Source organism: Protopterus annectens, chromosome 5.part0 (assembly GCF_019279795.1).
Source record: "Protopterus annectens isolate FY-2018-M chromosome 5.part0, PAN1.0, whole genome shotgun sequence".
NCBI lineage: Eukaryota > Metazoa > Chordata > Ceratodontiformes > Protopteridae > Protopterus > Protopterus annectens.
Window position 1 is genome coordinate 54668791 of NC_056735.1, and position 13847 is coordinate 54682637.

A 13847-nucleotide genomic window follows, 5' to 3' on the forward strand; every position below is an offset into this window, starting at 1 on the left:
TTATTTGAGACAACCTTTCTTGCAAAATGTCTAAGTCATTTGGGGATTCAATGACTGCTTTGAGCTTGCAGTCATCTGCAAATGTAGTCAGCCCTTTAGTATGGACTTTTTTTCAGAAATGTAAATGCCAAACAGGATTAATCATAGTTTATTTAGCTTTTCTACTAAAGCTTTGGCAAGATCAAGGTATGTAGTGTGTACTGTTTTGATTCATTCATTGCTTAGGTGACCTTTTCAAAAAAATAAATCTATCAATCTGAGTAAGCATGACCTGTCCTTGATGAATCCAAACTGAGGTGGGTCCAGTGTTTGGAGGCTCCCTATGTCCTGACTGATAAGCCCATGATAAAATTTTCCATGGCTTTGCATATGCAATTGGTTCAGACTTATGGGTCAGTAATTGCCTAAATCTGTGGAAGGTCCTTCCTTATGCAGGGGAATGACTGCAGCTGTTCTACATTCTCTTGGTACAAAACCTGTATGGAGGCTGAGATTGAACAGTGTTGTTAGGGGTGTGGCTGAGACTGAACAGTGTTGTTAGAGGTGTGGCTAAGACTGAACAGTGTTGTTAGGGGTGTGGTTAAATCATGCTTCATGCTATTTAAGATGCATCCAGGGATATTGTAAGGACCCATTGGTGCAGTGTTTTAGCTTTTGATAACACTTTTAGGACTTTGCTTTGTGTGATAGCTGGAAGTGAACCAGTTTCAGGTGTATCTTGAGGGAAAGAGGGAGGGGAGAGAGGGGTAAAGTCAGAGTTAAATTTATCTGTTAGTAGATTAGGTACATCTCCAGTTTTAATGTAGGTAACATAATTCATAATCAGCTCAGTAGATTGCTGCATTGCACTTTTGAGATTATGAATGTAACAAAAAATGCCTTGTGGTTTTATTTGGCATGGTAGCTGTTTTAGCCTTCAACTTGGCTTAGTCCTGAGTTGTTTGTTAATTTCAGTGACTAGGGCTCTATCATTCTGGGAATTATTCTTTATACTTTTCCTTTTACTGTAAAGCTTGTTAATATTCTGCTTCCCCAATGGGAAGGGCCATTTATGGGGTTCACCCAGACTTGTTTCTACAGGTTACATGCTGGTACAGTGTGCTTGTATACATTTCACTGTATTCAGTGGAGTTAACTTGGTTTGGTGAGGATTTGAAGCTTGTCAATTTATCACTTAGGAGTAGGTAGTTTGTGTTAAAGAAATTTCTAAAGTTACATTGGGTGGAAGGGATCTCTGGTTTAAGTTTTATTTAAAAGGAGACTGCTTTATTGTCAAACCTTACAAGTGATGAAGATATGCAAGGGATGGTGCAAGATGCTCCCATATTAGTAAAGGCAAGATTCAAAATGTTATCCCCCCTAGTGGGTACTCTGACTAATTCTTCCAGTGCATTTGCACTGAAAAAGTTGAATCTCTGTGGTTGTGCACTAGTGGTGGTGTAGGTATCCCAGTCTATAGTTGGATAGTTTAGATCACCTAAGAACATGGCATTGGGTTTAGTACTGAGTAATTATAGTTCCTGTAGACATCATGGCTCTATTTTGTCATAGAGGGAGTTCTATAGCCAATACAGGATATGGGACCTTTCTATTGGTTACTTTGACAGGAAGAAGCTCTAGTGCATAATGCTTCTTTATTAGCTTTGATGTGAGTCTCTTCTGAATGTAGAATGATACACCCCCACTTCCACACCCCTCACAGTAGCTGGTCTAAACATGTGGAAGGCATTATAGTCCTGTACAGCTCTGCTCTATTTTAAACCTTGTCTCGGTCACTACACAGGCATCATTGTCTTCCATGATGAGAAGAACTTGTAGGGAGTGGAGTCTCTTCTTCCGGCTCCTAACACCATTGTATTTTCCTTTGCATGTTCTGGTATGTTGGTAGGTTTTATCAGATTGGCATTTTCTAAAAAAGATACCATGGGAATGGGCAATGCCTTTGCCAAGAATCGAAACCCAAGAGGGGACAGATGCATGTCATCCCTAGTGAAGCAGCATGGTCTATCAATCATATCCTCCCGGGCTGGTAAATATGAGACCCCCATTGAATGACACCAAAAACTAAGCCAACTATTGAAGTCAGTTATTTTTTCTCATCTTGCTGCATCATCCTTGGAGAAGGCAGAATGCTGCTCATTGTATGCTCATACCTGCCTTGAGCATGTGATCTGAAAGCTCCATCATGTATCTCTTCATAAAATCCAGGGAAGTACACCTCAAGTCAGCGACACTGGCATAAACTATAATAGAGTCATACTGGTACTTGATGTTCGAGGATTTGAGTGCATGTTTGATCTGATCGATCCTGGCACCAGACAAGCAACCAGCCATCACTCTCTCCTTGCTCAGCCTGATAAGAGGCACATCCATAGGCCTTACAATGGAGTCATCTATAATAAGAATTCTTGGTCGGGTCAATGCCTGCCTTATGGGCTAAGCATTGGTAACTTTGGGATTCCTTGTGTTGTGCGAGGAAGTAAGCTTAATATGCCTAGTGTGCTTTGTGCCTGTGTTGTGTTTTGGAGCTTTAGAACTCCTTGTGGTGTGTGAGGAAGTAGGCTTAATATATCTAGTGTGCTTTGTGCCTGTGTGGTGTTTTGGAGTTTAAAACTATAGGTTTGATGGAACCCAGAACAAACATAGGTCAGACTTAAAAAACAAGCTACCCAGATGGAATCCCAATATTAATAGGTTGTATAACAAAAAGAAGAAAATCATGGCAAAAATTAGGAAGCGCAATACCCGGCAAGACAAAAATTCCTTCCTCAAGCTAAACAGGCATATCAGTGGGCTAATAGAGTCTACCAAAGTCTAATATGAGGCAAGAAAATAGCCTTCCAGACCAAGGACAACCACAGGGCATTCTTCAGCTATGTCCAAAACCTCAAAGGCAGCACACAACAATGTGCCGACCTAGCTGTAAATGAAGCCACCTATACCAAGCAGGAGATTTAATAAATCTGCTGGCCAACAAATATAGCTCCAGTTTTACCCCCTATCCATCCCCAGACATCCCTCAGAAATATTCTCAACTATAACTCCCCAAACCATCACTAGGGAATAGGTCCGCAATACACTTTCCAAGGGCAAAAGCACTGCATTGATGAGCCCCAGTAATATCCCAGGATGCCTTCCTAATAGCATACAATGCAACTAATCAGGACCACTAGAATCCCCATTTGACTAATCAGGACCACTAGAATCCCCATTTAACTAATCAGGACCACTAGAATCCCCATTTAACTTTAGGTTCCAGGAAAGCTTCATGACAAGCAAATGGAGAACTGCAACTGTCATTCGTCTGCACAAGGCTGAGCCATCAAAGGACCCCGGGTAATGACAGACCCATAAGTCTGGCTAGTCTCATATGCAAAGTCATGGAAAGAATTGTAAACAATGGAAAAGACCATCTTCTGACCCTGGATCCAACCAAGATGATTTTGTCCAAGAGCAGGTCATACCTATTCAACCTGGTGGATTTCTTTGAGAAGGTCAACAAAGCAGGGCAAAACTGTTCATACAGCCTACCTTGACCTAGCCAAACCATTCAACACAATACCTCATTGAGGCACTGCAGGTAAACTCAGAAAATTAGGTATAAATTCCTGTGTCACTCACTGCACTAAAAATGTGAAATCTACATGAGTAAATATCTTAAATCAAGGAAATAATGCTTGCTTTTTTGCTTGATAAGATTTTTCTAGTTTTTATGTTAGAGATGTTTGCTTGTTTCAAGGCATTTTGTCCTTAATTATCTTAATAAGATTATTTACTTGTTACTGAGATTTTATTACTGATTCTAAGTAAATAAATGCTTAAAACTAGAACTATAAGATTTATAACCATGCTCAAGCATCTATAATTGGTTTGTTGTAGTCAGAATTTCTTATTTCAAGTACCTTTTTCTTTTACCTCTTCATTAATTTATTGCAAGCATTCAAATAGCACAACATGTCCTTTAAGAACAGACTTATCTGTTCAGTCAGCCTTTATTTTCATTAAATATTTTTTTTTATTATTTCAAATAAGATGTCTTAAACATTACATGAAATAAAGATAAATAACATATTTACAATTCTAAAACATTACTAACTTCAAACCATTATATAACTATTTACATTGGTGTCTATGCAAATAACATTTAAATTCTATATTATATAAAGTTAGAAACATAAGATGATATATCTTCTTCGATCTTTTCAAGTATTTCCAGTACTTTCATCCAAGAGTAATAGTAAGAAGTAGATCTTTTAGTTCTGTTCTTCACTGTTAATATTTCCATGTGAGCAACTGTTGTTGTTAAAGTCTCAAATTCCTTGAACGTATGCGAAGCCTCTCTTTTCCAGTGTATAGTTATGATTTTATGTGAAATTGCCAGTAGTGACCATAGGATTTTAGTGTCTTTTTTTGGTACACAGTTTGGAATAGGAGAGTTGAATAAAATTAAAGACTTTGTTAATTGAAAATTATCATTATAAACGGTCTGAAAAAAATAGTTAATGGATTTCCAGTACATATTGAGACATATACATTCATAAAAAACATGCTGCCAATCTGCTTTTATCTTGGTATGGCATCTCCAACATTGATCTTCAATAGAATACATTTTGGCTAACCTATGTGGTGTATAGAAACTTCTGTGTAGATATCTCCAAGTGCGTAATTGCCAGTATTTTGATAGAAAATTTGGAAGATTTTAAAATATTACTTTTTTCTTCTTCAACTGGAGGATGGTTGTTTATTAAAGTATAATAATCCCAGTATGATTTTTCATGATAGTTTTTTATTTTTCTAACAATTTTATAGATATTAGACAAATAACCTGTACCCTGATAAGGCTGTTTTGTGATAAGAATAAGGTATTCAATGAGTTTTGGAGCTTCATGTCTAACTGAAGGTTGCATTTGTTCTATTTTATTTATAAGAAAATGCCTTAGATTTTGTAAAAACAGCCAATTGTCTTTATATTATAATTATAAATTATCTGTTCCTTTGTTAGAATTTTCCCTTTCTCTATAAGTTGATGCCAAAAGAGTAATGTTTCTTCTTTAAGTATATTTATTTTAGATATTTGAAATGTATCTAGAATATTTGGTGTAAAAGCTATAGGGAAAATAAGAAAAATCCAAGAATTAATATTTGGTATTTTGTTTATATATGTTTTGAACACTGAAAGTGTAGAGCTTATATAGTTTAATGGCAATTTATTAATATTATTCCTTTTCCCTAAAAAATAATCTTTTAACATCCATATAAGGGGTGATGGCATTACTGTTAAGTTGTCTTGTATGTGATTATAATTGATTTATATGTAAATCTGCTCATGGGCTTGTTTCCATATAGGTGTGTATGAATTATTTAACCATAGTGTTATGTTTTTAATAACAGATGAGGTAATATATAAATCAATATCAGGTAAATTAATTCCACCATCTTCCCAATCTGGCAAATGTTTATTTAAGGCTATACGGGGTTTATTTGGAAACCATAGAAAATTTAAAATTAGTTTATTGTATCTTTGAATAATATATTTGGGAGGTGGCAATGAAAAATTTTGTATTAAGTATAATATTTTGGGAAATATAATTATTTTAATAAGATATAATCTGTCTGCTGTTGAAAAGATATATTTATTCCAGTAACCAATTGTTTGTTCTATTTTGTCTAGTATTTTATTATAGTTAAATATTAGAGAATCTGTTAATTCATTGAATAGATTTATTCCCAGATATAATAATTTACTTTCTGTTACTATATATTTGGAAAATCTTTTGTTTATATTATTTTTTTTTTACAATTACAGGGCATAATTTTAGTTTTGTTTTCATTAAATTTTAAGCCTGAAATATTTTGAAATTTATTCATGGAGTTAAATAGAGCATTCAAAGACTCATTTGCATCTGAGAGAGCTAATAGTATGTCATCAGCAAAGAGTTGGATTTTATGGTTTAACATTTTATTAATACAAATGCCCTTAATGTTATTGTTTGATCTGATTTGATTTGCAAAGGGTTCTATGAGTAATGCAAATAACAATGGTGATAAAGGGCAATCTTGTTTAGTTCCGTTTTTGATTGTTATAGGGCCTGATCTATATGATCCCAGTTTAACATATGCAGTAGATTTTTCATATAGTATTTGAATAAGATTATTAAAATTAGAAGGAAAGTTATATTCTTTTAAAACTAGTGAAAGAAAGTTCCAGTTAACCGAATCAAAAGCTTTATTAATATCTAATGAGATTACATTTAAATCTAGGACTTTATGTTTGCTATAATCTATTAATGTTAGTATTCTTTTAATATTATCTGAAGTATTTCTTCCTTTAATCAAACCTGTTTGATCTTTGTGAATTAAGAAAGGAAGAATGTGTTTGATCCTATCTGTGTATATAGCCATAAACGTCTTATAGTCTATATTGAGTAATGATATTGGCCTATATGAGGAACACTGCTTCTCATCTTTATCTGGTTTGATAATTGGGGATATCAATGAATATTTTCAAGAGGGTGGCATATTCAAATCTTTATTGGCTATATCATATACTTTTAATAATAATAAAGATATGGCTTGACTGGGTATTAATTTATACATTTCTGGTAGCATATTTTCTGGGCCAGGAGCTTTATTTGTCTTGAGCTTTTTAATTTGTGATTTTAATTCTGTCATATTGATTGGTTTGTTTATAATGTCTATTTGTTCTTGTGTTAATATAATATGAATATTGTTTTCTAAGTATTTTTTTATATCCTTAGCAGGTGTATCTTGAGTATTTATGGAATTATCAATGTTAAATTGGAGTCTAAATGCTTTTAAAATATCATTTAGTTCCATAACTCTTTTGTTAGTATTAGGAATAAATATTTCTTTTATTTGCTTAGATTTAATTTTTTTTTTGTTTTATTAGTTAAGTATCTCAGGTGTGCCGAATTAGTAGAATATGAGTTTATTTTTATCTTTTCAAAGTTAATCATAATCTTATGGTGTAGCAATTCTGTATACTTCTTATTGATTTGTGTAAGTTCTTGAACTTGAGTAGCATTACCCTTTTGTATTTCCAGTTTCAATTTATCTGCTTTGTTTTGTAAGTCTAGCATATCTTTATTCCATAACTTCCTTTTATTTATGTACCAGGATAATATATTCCCATATGTAACTGTTTTTAATGAATCCCAGACATATATTTCAGAAATATCTTCTGTGTAATTTATTTCTAGAAAGTTTTTGATTGTTTCTTCATAAAATTCTTTGAAATCTGTCAATGTTGTGATATAGGAAGGTATCCTAGTAATGGGATTTGAATAAAATGGTGTAAGCTCTCTCTCAAAGACTATGGCATTATGATCAGATAAGGGACAATTTATGATTTTGACTTTGTCAATTTTTGTTATTAGGTCATTGGCAACATATATTCTATCAATTCTAGAGTTAGTTTTATATCTATGAGAACAAAATGTGAAGATTAGTGAGTCTGGTTCTGCAAATTCATTTATATCTTTTAAATACACTGTATCTATAAATTTTGATAGTGCTTTAGAGATGGGTTGTTTTCTTCTTTTGGATTTAGAATCTGTATCTTTTTCATTCATTATACAGTTGAAGTCTCCTGCCAATATCAGGCTAGCCTTAGTTAAATAAATTATCTCTTCAAAATGCTGTTTAACTGTTTTTAATCCTAGTCCTGGGATCCAATATAGATTTACTAACATATAGATTCTCTTATTTAACTCTTTTGAAACTAGACAAAACATACCTGATGTATCTTGATGAGTAGTAATTATTTTAGGTGTTATAGTTGAGTTGCGAAGTAGTATACCTACTCCTCTTTTTTTTGTTTTGTATTGAGAGTTTATTAGTACTGTGTAATTATTAATATTTAAGTTGTTTATATCTCTATCTAATAAGTGTGTCTCTTGTAAAAAGACTATTTGTGGTTTATGTAAGTTTATGTACTTACTTGAATAGGCTTCTCCTTTTATTACTATTATTTAGACCATTAACATTTATGGATAAACATTTCATTTCCTAGTTTTGAGTTTGTTTTATGTGTGAGTTTATGTAAATATTGTTTATTCTTAGCTCCATCTTGGATACAGAATTCAAAAAGTTTTTCTTGTATGATTTTTGCATGTTTCTGAGTGACACCAAAGTGATAGAATAAAAAAAAACAAAGAACTTCCAAACTTGTAATTCTTAACCTTAAAAAACATTCCCTATTGCTATGAGGTAATATACCTCTTTGTTTGGTTAGTGAATCTAACCAAACAAACTTTCTACCCTCACAAATAATATTTGGATCAGTTTCTCTTATCCTCTTAGTTTTTAAATAAAGATAATTGAATAATATATTAAGATAATCTAATCAGCTAAAATATATACATATATTCTTTACTCATCTTATTGTAATTCAATAATACTTATTTCTAATCAGGTTTCAAAAATGTACAAATATTTAGATTAAGGTAGTATCATTTCAAAATAATTTAGGGTATTAATAAACGTCATGTTAAAATCTGTAACTGTATATTTCATACATCTGTTGAAAACTATTTACTGACATTACTGTATAATACAATACCATTGTTGTGCAATTGTTTTAGACTACTCAAGTCCGAAACCAGTGTTTAAATTAATATTTGCAAAGTCATATTAGAATAAAAACATGAATAGTTCTGAAACCACATCATATTTCATGTTTAACATAAACTGAAATGCAATACAATGTACAAGTATATTAATATTTCTTTAGTAGACATTAAATATGTTCCTCTGATTGCATTTTTCAGCTTTTCAAAGACAATTCCCATGGCTGGAGACAACAAGATCACAATTTAGACATCTCCCTTATCCAAGAGACTACTTATAATGTTGTTACTTGATTGAGTGTTTTGTTGTTAACACTTCTATCAACTTTCAGAGGGACTTTGTATAATCAAAACTGACACAATACAGAGGTAAAACTGCAGTGCACTTGACCACATTTTTAAAGCAAACATCTATGTATATCACATATTAACTCTTACAGCTTAGACTGACACTTAACCAGTGAGTTTATCTGTTGACAATAAGTGCTGGAGATATAACTTTGACTTACTTAACACCAGTAATTTAATCTTATGACTGAATAAAAGTTTAGAATTATACGTCCAGAGCTTCTCATTATAGTATTTAAAAAGTATACTGGAGAACATATCAAAATAATGGAAGCTGCTAAGATTTAAACTATTATGTATGAAAATGTTACAGGTTAAAATTCCTAACCCATTTTGCAGTAAATAGACAAAATGTATTTAAACTATGGGGTAACACTTTTATTATGTCAAAAAGGTGTTTAAGAAGCTTGTTTTTCCTCTAACATCAGAGGATAGCTATGGTGATCCATGCACTGCAAGAGTATTATTTATCCTGGTAATTGCGTTATGACTGTATATAGAAATATTTAATTCAAATAATTAACTAGCATTACAACAATATTTCTCAGAAAAGTTGTTTTATAGTTAATGACTAGATAGAACGCATCATTGAGAGGATGCATTTATCAAATGTCAAGTGCTTTAGCTATAATATGTGTCCCCTCGAATTAATCCCCAGTGAATTTACTGCTTACTAAACTTGCAGACTAATATTGGCGTCTTTTCATGTAGTCTTATTGGAACATGAAAATACAGGTCTGCTGATTAGGAACAATCAGGCTCTCAACTGCTAGACAATACATTTGTCTGCAGAAAGGTTTAAGAATTACAGTTGCATTGTCAAGCATTTTTTGTTTACACTAACAGTAACATGATATACCCGCATACACTAGTATTGTGTCATTCTTGATAATGTAAAATGTAAAAAGCCAGGTAATATTATAAGAAGGGTGTAGCCACAGCCAGGTAATATAATAAGAAGAGTACAGCCGCAGTCATTATTCAGATGAGCAAATGGGAACAGCATGAGCCATCTAAGGATGGATAGCTCGTTAAGTACCTGCCACAATGTATGTTCATAATGCATGGTAACTTAGTAATAAATTAGGGTGTGGGCTAAGTCTCTCCCTCTTCTACTCAAATTAGATTTAATACAATATGTGTGTAGAACACAGATGCTTCGACAAAGTTCAAAGCTATATGGGATATAAATATTGTATAATTGACACAGTGGGTTAAATCCACTGTTGTTATGTTACTTATTATAGTTGTTTATATAATTATTGCTTTTACTTTCTCTATCTAGTATATTATACTGTTATTTAAATGTTTGTTTTGCTAAATGTACATTTAACCTTCTTGTTGCATCCCATTTGTCCACTTTAGGGCATATTTTGGTAGCAGGACATTAGTAGTATTTTGTAGGAGCACCAGTGTGGCAAATGGCAATTTTCCTTAAAATAAACCTGTCAGTTGCTTGACATTTACTAGTTTCTTTAGAGAATTTGTAAAACAGCAGTGATTTTGTTTGCTGATGATTAATTTCTGCTCTTTAAACTCTGTTGTATAAAACATAGTAAGGGATAGCTAAAATGTCTGGAAATCTAAACTGACAGAAAGACAAGCAGATATATGTCCTTATCTATCAAGGTGCTAGAAGACATCAGTAGCCATAAACTAAAAGTGCTCCAAAAATATATATCTGTGTATATTTATATGAACCTTTTATATTATTTATGTTTCCTTAGAAGGAATTTGGGTTTCTGTATCTTTAAATGTGAACCTAGCTTATTTTCTGACTAGACGTCAATTAGAAAGAGTCAGGGGATGGCGTACACAAGTAAATGCGACAAGCAATAAGTAACTCAAGTTTCTAGTGATGTTTGTGGCTGTTAAATTGTCTCGAGGACCAAGCGGGAAAAGGTATGTGTTTTTTCTTTTTCCTTTTCCCTTCTCTTATTGGTGACAAACTCATGTAGTGTGCACGCGAGCACTCTAGTTTGCGAAGTAGTGTTCACAACTATCAAACTTTGCATTTTAAACATGCTACGCCTTATTTCTCTACAAAAGAAAAGACAACAGGATATCTAAGCTAGTCACAAGCATCTTTCAACTCCGGATGTCTGGAGCCACAACACACCTGACTTATAGCCTCAAAATATCACTTAAAACATATTTTTTCACTGGACTATATCAGTATGTGCATATGGGTCAAAGGCAGAACATCTTTTAAGATTATTTAAAGTAGTCTTATGATACATCCTAACTGAAATACTTCATTTCAAAAGCAACACATTTCCGCCCAGCATTAGCGTTTATCCAAACAGGGACACTTTTAACTTATAAAAAGTAATGCTGTCAGGGATGTAACTGACAATAAGTTATATAGCAGCCATTACTATACCTATTAAGCAATATAACCATATACTGATTAAAATATTATAAGTTAATGAAGATTTTATAAAAAGAAGAGAAAAAATAAAAACAACAAAACACAAAGAGAGAAAATAAATAAATAAATATTTGGGAACATTATTATGCATTGATTACTCTGATTAAGAATATGAAAATAATAGATGGATAATAATGAAAAATAGAGTAATGTTTAAATTATGCTTAGTATATTGATGTGATTTGAGATAAATGTATTTACATTTATGCTAATTTTTACATTTAAAATATAATTGAAAACAGTACCTGTTTTGGTAAGAACTTTTCTTTTGTTGTTAGTATTATTATTTAGATTTTTACAGAATATAACATATGTAAGATTATTTGTCCTTTAGTTTTTTTTCTTTTGCTCAACAGTTTTCCAATTATTTATTTCAGCATTTCTCTTCGGTGTGCTTATTGTCCAGTCCATAGATTCTTCATGTGTTAGGATGTTGTTGTTGGTAAGGTATTTTATTGCTGAATCTACTGTTTCAAAGATTTTTATTCCATTTGGTAGAAAAACTTTCAGTCTTGCTGGGAATAAAAGATAGACTTTCAGTTGCTTTTTCTTCAAGGTTTTTATTATTGGTAGAAATTCTTTTCTTTTTGAAACCACCTTTGTAGAATAATCATTGTCAAATCTTATTAATGAATCATTGAATTTGATGGGAGAATTTACCCAAGCATTTCTTAATATAAGATCTTTATCTTGTGTAGAAAAAAGTCTCACAATTATAGATCTTGGCTTGTTCTTACCCGGAGAAGAAGCATTTCCAGAAGCTGCTAGTGATCTATGCCCATTCTATACCATATGAAAGAGCTTCAGGTATTTTTGTTACATCTGGTATCCAGATGGTAAGAAAGTTTATCATATTGTCCCCTTCAGATTTTTCTGGTAGACCATATATTCTAATATTATTTCTTCTTGTTCAATTTTCCATATCATCAAGCTTTTCTAGTAAATATGTGTTCTGTTGAAGTAAGAATTCAGTTTGTTGTTCTTCTATTTGGACTCTAGTGTCAATGTCACTTAATGACTGTTCAATAAGTGATATCTGTCCTTTCTGCTGTGTAAACATTTCTTGAAGCTGTTCCAGTTGTTGTGAGCACTTTTCTTTAAAAGTATCTATTCTATTGTCCATCTTGTCGATTTTTACTGTAAGTTCCTGTATATTTGTAATGAGAGACTGCAGGTCTTTTTTGAGAGAAGAGTCTTGTGCTGTATTCCTTAGATGACTCATGCTGTAAAGCTGATATTGGTGCTGATTTTCCAGTAATTAATTTGACAGGAATTATTCAAGTTCTGACAATAAAATTTTTCTTATAGATGCTCAGAGTTATTAGAAATAAGTTAGTAATAAAAATTTCTTCAAATTAAATATTATTTTGTAAAATTCCTGTCAGGAATTGTATTGAGGTAAGAGAGCTGAAATGAAGTGCAGCTATCAGTTCAGCATCCTAGACACGTCCCCCCAGTCAGCCTTTATTGATGTAAGATATTTGAAAAATAAAGTTTGCCATTCATCTGGTCAAACATGAACACAAGCAGAAATAATACAAAATTTTATAGTTGCCTTTCAAGCCACTTAAGGATCACCTTAGAAATATACATGTCTGCTTAAAGTAAAACATTTGTTGAAAAGATGTTAAACAGCACAAGTGCAAATAATATAATCTCCACAAATAACAATGCAGTTTCTGATAGTAAAGGATACAACTGCTTGCAATTCCAATGACATGAAGAACATGTGATTTGGATGGTGATGTCACCAGAACATGCAAACAAAGCATTTCAAGCATTTGTAACTAAATGTCTCCATTTTTACTTGAGCATAGTAACTTTGCATACTGTTTTCTTGTTCTAAATATCCTTAGGGCAGATCGGTGCTGGTGGGGTTATCATACATGCTCCCACCACTGAGGTTCTAGGTTCAAATCCCATGTGGGTGGAGTTTCAATGTTCTCCCCATGTTTACATGCGTTTATTCTGGGTATTCTGGTTTCCTTCCACAATCCAAAAACATGGCAGTTAGGTGAATTGGTGATGTAAAACTGACCATGCATATGGTGTGCTCCAGATCACTGTGACCCAGAAATGGGAAAAAGCAGTTTTTGATAGTGTGTGTGTGTGTGTGTGTGTGTGTGTGTGTGTGTGTGTGTGTGTGTGTGTGTGTGTGTGTGTGTGTGTGTGTGTGTGAAATATCCACAGTTGCAGTCAGTGTGAATTGAGAGACTTTATACCTGGGGATGCACTAAGAGTCATTTGAACTGTTGTACAATTCTATTACATCCCCAAGATAGTATTTGATGTGTACAGAAGTTTGGCTGTTGTTGCGAATTGTGTAATAAGAGGTAAAGGAACCAAATGGAAAATGCACCAAACAAGCCTGTATATGAACTCCATTTATTACAGTAAAAACACACCAAGATTAAGCGCTTTCGTCTTTCACATAGAATACTTCATCTGAATAAAGCACACTGATTCAAGACAACACTGTT